Source organism: Phascolarctos cinereus, unplaced genomic scaffold (genome assembly GCF_003287225.1).
Source record: "Phascolarctos cinereus isolate Bilbo 61053 unplaced genomic scaffold, phaCin_HiC Scaffold_3;HRSCAF=262, whole genome shotgun sequence".
NCBI lineage: Eukaryota > Metazoa > Chordata > Mammalia > Diprotodontia > Phascolarctidae > Phascolarctos > Phascolarctos cinereus.
In genome coordinates, this window is record NW_027555736.1 from 140,554,440 (window position 1) to 140,563,866 (window position 9,427).

The window sequence follows — 9,427 nt, forward strand, 5'->3', positions numbered from 1 at the left end:
AAGCAAGACTTGAACTGCATCTAGAAGAATAGGTAGGAGATTGATCAATGGAGAAAAATAGCACAGACAAAAGCATGGAATTGGGAAGGAATAGTCACAGAAAAGTGAGGCAAGGCTGGTTGGAGCAAAAAAATCATTTTAGAGAGCTAATAATGTTATATAGGGAGTGTAGAACTTTGAACATCAGATTAATAGTAACAGTGGGACTGTGGAGCCGATGGAGCTGGTTGAGGGTGACACCATGACCAGTGGGGCAATGTCAACAGTTGGGCATGAAACAACCCATCCCAAGACATTGAATCTATAACCCTACCATCCTCAGAGTTTGAGACCACATGGAATGAGCAAAGACCTTCCTTCTACCTTTTCTGCAGAAGTTGTTTGAAGACCCTTATGGCATTTTTTATCCTGTGCTGATGCCTTGATGGGCAAGATGCTGCACAGTTCTGTGTCCTTGGGAAGTCATTGGATTTAAAGAACTTTATTATCATTGCAGGAATGAACATGGTGACCTAGACCCTCAAACTATCCAGCAAAGCCTCATGTGGTCATTGGGACACCAGGCCACCTAGCTGATCACCTCCATTAACTCCATCACCTTTGACATCAATAAGATTTTCATAATGGATGATGCTGACTGTCTGTTGGAATAGAGCTACACTTACATCATCAAAAACTAGGAAATGATCTTTACACAGTGTCAGTACAACGATGGATCCTCTGATTCAGTGACCATTAAAGGAGCTCCAGTGACTTACCTCCAATAAGCCCTTCTTCTAGGAGGCCCAGAATGAAGTTCATGATGTAGAGCATCTCAACTACGATCACTTCTGGTGTCTGAGAAGGTAAAGTATGTGTATCTTATCTACTTGATCTGAGATGAACATGGAGAAAACTCAATTGTCACCTTCACCAATGCTCACAAGACCTGACAGATATTAAGTATGATGTTGAAGAAATTCAATTTCCCTTCAGTTGCACTGAACTCCATGATGAAGTAGAAATGTCATTTTGCTCCTTGCATAAGTTCAAGCCAATTTTCTACTGGATCTCAATAGCAATAGTTATAGCAGCTTGGGACTAGACCATACCAACAAAGCAGATCATAATGATCCACAATGCTACAGACTTCCATATGTTCTATATCCACTGAGTAGGGCATATTTCTTGGACAGGGTGGTATGGCTTTACCAATACAATTGTGATCAATATTCTTAACTGTGATTTAGTACAGCATGAATCTGTTACATGCCACAGATCAAGATTAAGCCAGAGGACTTCAATGTGAAAGAGGTCAAGGTCCTCAAAATCCTTACCCAGGTCAATGTGGTATTTAGAAAGCATGAGATCAAACTGGAAGCCATAGACTGTGATGAGAAGAAAAAGATCAATAAGAGGGAAGAGTTGGTTCTTGAAGAGAAAGATCAAGACCTGAAGGCCACCAAGATTAAGCAGAAGAATAAGTAGTTCAAGGGGGACATGGAGCAGATGCTGCAGAAGAAACAGGGGGAAACAGAAGCAGCCTATGGCCAAAAGGAACAAGTGATGACCTGATGCCCAAATCTCAGACCCTGCCCTATTCCTAGAACAGCTGTCTGGGAATATCCCTCTCTTCCTGCCCCAATTTCAAGATGCCAAAACAGGTCTATAGCTTTTGGGCTACTAAGGGGTTCCTGGTTCCTTCTAGGAGACAGTAAGAAGAATGAGGAAGCAAATGGTGAAAGAGAGAGAATACCAGACTAGGGGGAAAGATACCTGGATTCTAGTCATGGTTATGCTTCTTATTCAATGTGTGACCTTGGACAAGTTCCTTCTCTTCAAACCTCAGTTTCTTTCTCTGTAAAATGATCAGTTCTGCTACTCAGCTTATAGTCAATGAGATCAAAGATGAAAATAAAAGTTTAATATATACCTAAATATTCACAGCACCACTCTGAAGTACCTAAAAATTGGAACTATGATGGCTGGCCACCAATTGGAGAGTGTCTAGAAAAGCCAATATATAGATATAATGGAATATTATTGTGCAGAAGTAAATGATAGAAACTCCTAAAAAACATAGGATGTATCATTTGTACAAACAAATCAATAAAGTAAAAGAACCAAAAGAACAAAACACAGATTAACTACCAGAGTATAAATAAGAAAATAGGAAAACTAAGTTCTGAGTAATAAAAAATAATGGTCCTAGATAATTGGTAACAAAAAGTCTCTCCTCTCAACAGAGAGGCGAAGAACTACAAGGGTGGAATTTTGTACACACTGTAGGAGTTGAACAATTTTTTAAAATAACCTACTTTTTCCTTGTTGCAATCAAAGGTCTAATTTTGAGAGGCTTTCTTTCCCCAGTGAATAGCGGTAAAGGACAGTATCATGGGACAACTTATAAGGAAAAAATCTTCTTAATTACAGATATAAAAATCATGGACAACACAATACAGGACAATATAGAGCAAATCAGTAAATGTGTCTGATAATGTATTAGTTTGGTTACTTACATATTTAAGAGGGAGAAGCAATACAAAGGATATATATATATATATATATATATATATATATATATATGTATGTATATATATGTATGTGTGTATATATATGTATGTATGTGTGTATATATATATATATACATACATATACAGAGAGAGAGAGAGAATATATATATGAGGGAAAAAGAATATCTGGTCACAGGGCAAGAGTGAGTTATAACAACTGAACAGTCCATGTACTCCATTTGTATCTTCTCAATTCCAAAAGAAAGTGAAGAAGCTCTCCAGCTCAGTTGACCCATCCCTTGTACTATACGTATGGAAATACAAAGAAAAGAGTTGCACAGGTTAAGCTAGTATGAGTGTGCTGCTATCTGAATCTTTGGAGTGAATACTCACATCAGTGAGACCACATATCCATTTGAGTATTTGAATGTACTAGTTCTGCCAACACTAGGGCATCCTCAAACTTTTTCTTTAATAAAAGAAGAATGCACAGCTCAGCAGTTTTCTATCAAATAACAATAGCACAAACAAAAATAAAATGTTTTCCATCTATTTCACAAGTAGTAGCATAGTACTGAGGGAAATAATTCTGTGCTAGGAACTAGAGAACTTGGTTCTTATCCCAGAACTACTGCTATCTGGTTTTGTGATCTTGGAAAATTCATTTATTTCTCTCACTTTCCTTCTTCTGTAAAATAAGGGACTTGGTTGAGAAGCTCGCTGAAGGTTCTTCCACCAGTTCTAAAATCCTGAGATTCATGATTCCAAATGTAACCCAAGTCCACAAGCTCATTAGTATGGGACTCTTTCCTTTCTCTGATTTCTGTTTTGCTATCAACTTGGATAAATTGGTTTCTTTACTATCTCCAATGCATGTTCACTGTGGAACTGACATTTGGTGGGAAATGAGTCAGGCCTTGGATATAAAGCTTGGGATCCTGCTGCTTTCCCCATTAGTGAACAGAGGTCAGAAGTTTTAGCTCGAACCTTCAAATTCTAGACTAGTAATATTTAAGGGAGCAAATACATATAATTCTAGCATGGTATCCCCTCTCTCTGAGGAGGCAAGCTTCTGCCCTTCCTCTGCTGCCTCCCGTTCTGGCAGAAACTAAAGTGTCCCTTGGGAAAGGTGGGGAGAAGAAGCTAGAGATGTCTATCCTGCCTCCCTGTGAGCCACACAATGACACTCCCATGCCATATGTGGGGACGGTCCTCACAACACTGCAATATGCTTCCTCTACTACTTTTCTATGTTTTTTTTTTTCACATCAAATCTTCTCATTTGACTTACTAAAAAAATTAGAGGCAGTGTAGCATACTGGTTAGAAGATCACCCCCTGAGCAGTCAGGAGAATCTCACCCTTGACATATGTTACCTATGGAACTAAGGGCAAATCACTTAGCTTTTCATTGCCTCAGATAATTCTCTACAAGTATAAATAACACACAAGTTGTCAATATGCATCAGTGGAGAGAATTTCTAAACAGTGGAGAGAGATCTCTAAACCAATGAAATCACTGGTCCAGACCCTTTCAATAAAAAAGGAAAGATACATTAGTCAGCTGTCATTATGCTTCTCTACAGAAAAGGAAAATTTAAATGACTTGTTGAAAATTACATGCCTAATCCATGTGATTTGGGACTAGAACCACAGTTTCCTGACCCCATTCAATAATCCAACATAACCAAGTCTGTGAAAAAAAAAGTCTGACCCTCTCTCTTGAAAGCTACATTATGATTACTTCCACAGCAGTTGACAAGGCTGAACATATGGAAGCCCTTTTCTCTCAAAGCACACATAGAAAGAGCAAATTAAAAGAACAAAAAAGCACAATTTCATCAATAAGGCAGAGGGATAAGTAATCCCTCTGTGAAAAGCAGGGGACTGGTGTTTATATCTGTGGTTCATGCAGAAATCATATCTCCATTGATTATGCAAATGGAGCATCATTATTTTTCCCCAAGAAGAAGAGGTGAAGAGAGTTCTTGGATCCTTTCAGCAGGAGGCAATGTGGTACAGTAGAAAGAAATGTGGCTCTGGAGTCAAACGGCTTGCTGGTGCTGCACAGCTGGTCCAGTTGTGTCTGATCTTTTGGGACCCTGTTTGGAGTTTTCCTGGCAAAGATCCTGAAGTGGTTTGCCATTTCCTTCTCCAGCTCATTTTACAGATGAGAAGACTGAGGCAGACAGGGTTAAGTGACTTGCCCAGGGTCTCACAACTAGTAAGTGCCAGATTTGAACTCAGGAAGATGAGTCTTCCTGATTCCAGGCCTAGCACTTTCTTCGCTGTGCCACCTAGCTGCCCCTAGATTCAAATCTTATCTCTGTCATTTGTGAGGCAGCTGATTTATCCTTCCTGTTCCTCAGTTTCTTCATCCGTGAAATAAAAGAGATGAGCTAGATAACCTGTGAGGTTCATTCTACTCTATACCTATGATTCCACTCCCATTCGTCCCTTTCAGAGCCTCTCCACAGCTGTCGCTCTAGCTCCTTGGAAATCTTTTGGGGCACATCAATAAACCACAAGTAAACACACTTAGAATGAAGAAAAGGCTGAGGAGACAAGGTCAGAGACTGCTTCATCTGTCAGCCTTCCCTCCTGCTCTAGACAACAGGAGGCAAAGTGGGAATCACTGGGGGAGTGGAAGGGAAGAGAGAAGGAAGATGGGAGGTCAACTTGTTCGGTTTCTTTGATCTGCTGGTAATTTCCATTTCAGGAACTAATGGCAGCAACAATAACAGTGCCGTTAATAAAAGCCAAAAGTCTGGGCTTGTTCCTTTGGTGTGAACTGCCGAGATGCTCTTGCCACCTGCCAAGGGCCAGCTGCCAACTCACTTGGGGAGGATTACTTGGTTTCAAGGCTTGGGTTGGAGGGAAAATGGAGCAACTTTTGTACCTTTCCTTCAAAAGGACAATTCATTTCACCAGCTATCACTGCGCAGGAAGGTGTAAAAATGGATCTGTATTTCTCTAGCAGAAATGCAAAGACTTCTACATGCTTTCCAGAGTTTGTCCACTTTGTTTTTAATCTTACATAATGAACAAAATGCTGAATGGGGAGTCCCATCAGTTGAAAACCTTCAGTTCCAATGTATAAGCTCCATACCTTGCAAAGTGAGAACCGAGTCAGGCAGGGTCCCTATCTCAAAGAATTATGGTCATTTAAGTGAGACTGTTCCCTCCCTTGGAGCTGGGTCATCATTAACATGTGACATACATCACTAGCACTAGCAGTGTCATTCTCTGGTCTTTCATGCTATCATCACATGTTTTGTTTTGATTTTTACTCCTTTGGTTTCTTGGAGAAGCAAGATGGGGTAGAGGATAGCATACTGGACTTTGAGTCAGGAAGATTTGGATTCAAATCATGCCTCTTAAACTTACTATCAGTGACCAAAGTCAAATCACTGGGCTCTCTCAATGTTATACAAATCTCTTAAGGTTTATTGAACTAGTTATTAGAGGAAATGGAAGTTTCTACATCAACAATGATGAAATCACAGATCCTTGTCCTTGACTTGGTCACTGAAGATTCTTTAACAACCACCTCAGTCCACAGTAAATTTACTCCCTCCTGTGAGCTCCAAAAATCAGTAGGCTTGAACACCCATGAGGAGTGATGTGGGTTATCAAAAAGAGGACTAGACTTGGTAGTTAGAAAAAAATGCATTCAGATCTCACCTCTGGTATTTACATGTGACCGTAATCGAGGCATGTAATGTGTCTAAACTTCAGTTTCCTCATATTCAAGATAGGGGTAATAATACCTACAGTCACCTATAACATAGAGTTGTTTTAAGAATAAGATTACACAATTAATTAAAGCTCTTTGATTACCTTGAATTGTTACATAGTCAGATTACTACCAATTGATCACGTATTTTGAATGGAAAAATCACATTTTACATCCTCCACAAATGGTCATAATTTAATATGCTAGCTGAGGCAGCTTGGTGACTAAATGGATGGAGGTCTGGACTTGGATTCAGGAAGAGCCAAGTTGAAATCTTACCTCAGACCTTTACTAAGTGTGTGACCCTGAGCAAGTCACTTCATCTCTGTTTGCCTTAGTTTCCTCAACTGGAGAATGAAGGTAATAAAATCACCTATTTCTCGGGGTTGTTGTGAGGATCAAATGAATACTTGGGAAGTGCTTAGCTCATTGCCTGGCACATAGTAGGTGCTTAATAAATGCTTGTTTTCTGCCTCTCTTCCTTCATAGCTTCCTTTCCGTTCCAACCATGTCAATCTGCTTAGAGCTCCTACCTCCATGCCTTTCTTCGAACCACTCTTTTTCACCTGGAGGAATAAACCTGGTTATGCTCCTCTGAATGACCACTGGTTTATCAGTGTCTGTCTTAAAATATGTCACTCCAAGTTTAGTTTGGCAGATGTTATAAACCTACCAATCCACAATATGAGACTATTATCTCCTTTTCCTCTATAAGCTATGCTTCAACTGATGAAAATTGAGACAGATTTTTAAAATATATCTGTGTGTGTGTGTGTGTGTGTGTGTGTGTGTGTGTGTGTGTGTGTGTAGTCATGTTATGTTGTTCAATCAGTGAGCATTTAAGTGCCTATTATGTACTACTGTGCTTGGTACCAAGAATATAGAGATAAAGAGTGAAACACTTCTCTTAGGAGTTTACATTCCATTGGGTACAGTGTGTTCAGAGGTATGAAAATACAGGTTATATGCAAAATAAATATACAGTAATTTTTGGTAAGGAATTATACTGTAAAGTGTCATCTTATTGATGGGCCTGTTTAGATCTTTGCTAACTTTAGTTGTGTCTTTCAATTTCTTAGGTATCCCTCCAGCTTTGTATTCACTACAAATTCTATAAGCAGGCCTTCTAGGTCATTGATAAAAATATTGAATAAGACAGGGATATGATAAGGGTTTTAGTATACTGTGAAAGCTCCTTTTCCATGCTGATCTATTCATCAGCATTCTTTGTGATGTTTATTTTATTGATAACAAATTTATCTAACTGTACTATCAGCCAGACCATTTTTTTTCTTATCTTCTCCACAAAACCATCATGTGAAACTGCCAAATACATTAATAAACTTCCTGACTGCTCCAACCCACAATGATCTTCCCCACTCTCAACTCCTGTAATATAGATTGACTTTATAACTCATTTGACACTTGGCCTTTGATATCTTGTTCTTGTTTCAAGTTAAGACGTTTCTAGGATAGCTATAGACCTTTCATAGCTAATAAGTCAACCACTAAACTTACAGACTTTAAGAGAAATGTGACGTCTTTACGACATGTAATCTAACCTCCTCATCTTACAGATAACTTGTAGAGGTCAAGTGACTTGCCCAAGGTCATACAAATAAAACTTGGAAACCAACTAGAATTTAACAAAGATAAAATCTCTGGTTCTTAGAACTGTATCAAAGTCAAACAGGCTGACTTGAAAGGTAGACCAGGAGTTGGACTCTGTGCAGCTTGAGTTTAATAAGTCATTCCTTCAAGGTAGATGACCTGGGGCATGATATGACCTTCTAGAAGAAGACTCATCCAGTAAGGAGGGGCTCCCAGATCCCTACTTATCATGCTAATTGCCTCATTTCTTGTAATCATATGAGGTGAATGGGTAACAGTATAAAATGATAATAGATGCTATTTTATAGTGTTATCATGAGGCTCAAATTAGATAACGAATATAAAAGCATTTTGAAATGTACTGTGAGAGGTATATTGTATAGGCTACCAGATTTGGAATCCAGAATACCTGGGAATGAATCCTGGCTCAGACATTTACTAGCTATGTGACTATGCAAGTTTCTTAACTTCTATGGGCCTCAGTTTCTTCATTTGTAAAAATGCAAAGGTCAGTTCAATGACCTCCACTATAAACTACCATAAAGAGGTATTATTGTGCCAGGGATGGCTGAAACAAACCCAGAAGAGGAAAAAGAACCCAACATCTACAAGCAAAGCCTAATATCACTTATAAGAATAAAATTTAAATGTTCCAGAGAATCACAGAATTTTGGAGCTAGAAGAATATCTAGCTCAATTCTTTAATTTCATTGATAAGAAAAGTAAGGTCTAGAGGGGTTCAGTAATTTCCCCAAGCTCTCACATTCAGATATAAATGAAGTTGAGGTTAGCATTCAGTTCTAATTTCTATTTTGTAGCTAATTGTAGGACACAATAATTTTTTTAAACAAGTAAAATTGGATATTTTCCTAGACACAATGAAATTCCATACTGAATCAAAGTAGCAACAATTTTAAGAGATGACAATAAACATGGGCAAAAGATAACCAAATATACTATAAATATGTCCAGTTTCACTCTTGGGGAAAAATGTTCCAGCAGAACAATTGTAACTAGAAAACATGACATACTAATTTCCAATGACAAAACATGACATTTCTGTGAAAATAAAATGTAGGTTTGGGTTTGGGTTTTGTGGCCTGGCTCCAGTGTTCTTTGGGGACCTGGGTCTACTTTTGTTTATTTCATATTCAAATTTTATACTGATGACCTGCTTTGTTGCCTGAAAGATAATCATGAGAACACTACCATCTTCCAATTTGACCTAAAGCTAACTGATAACATAGCAGTAACTAAAAACTAAAGTTTCTCCCAAGACTTTGGAAAGTCCCACCCAGTGCTTTTGCCCCAAATGCATTCTAGCGTCCTAGTTCCAACCTCCTAGAGGGGCGTGGGAGAGCCAGCAACTGAATATGCTGACACCGCATTATCCATAGCGGGAACCACAGTAATAACACCTTTTGATAACACTGAAAATGATTGTGTTCTAAGGGTGATGTTATAATGAGAGTGGAGGGTATTAGAGCTGCGGGTGGCATTGTTTCCAATCTAACGACACAACTGGAGGTAGACACAGGTGTGTGCTTGGCTTTCTAAATAATAAATGTCATTATATTTCACTGCAAGTT

At 38.8% G+C, this 9,427-nt stretch overlaps 1 pseudogene; it reads left to right on the plus strand.

Moving 5' to 3' along the window:
• Positions 1-217: 217 nt before the first annotated feature.
• LOC110195770 (putative ATP-dependent RNA helicase DDX49 pseudogene) lies at positions 218-1,084 on the plus strand (annotated as a pseudogene).
• The last annotated feature ends 8,343 nt before the right edge of the window (positions 1,085-9,427 follow it).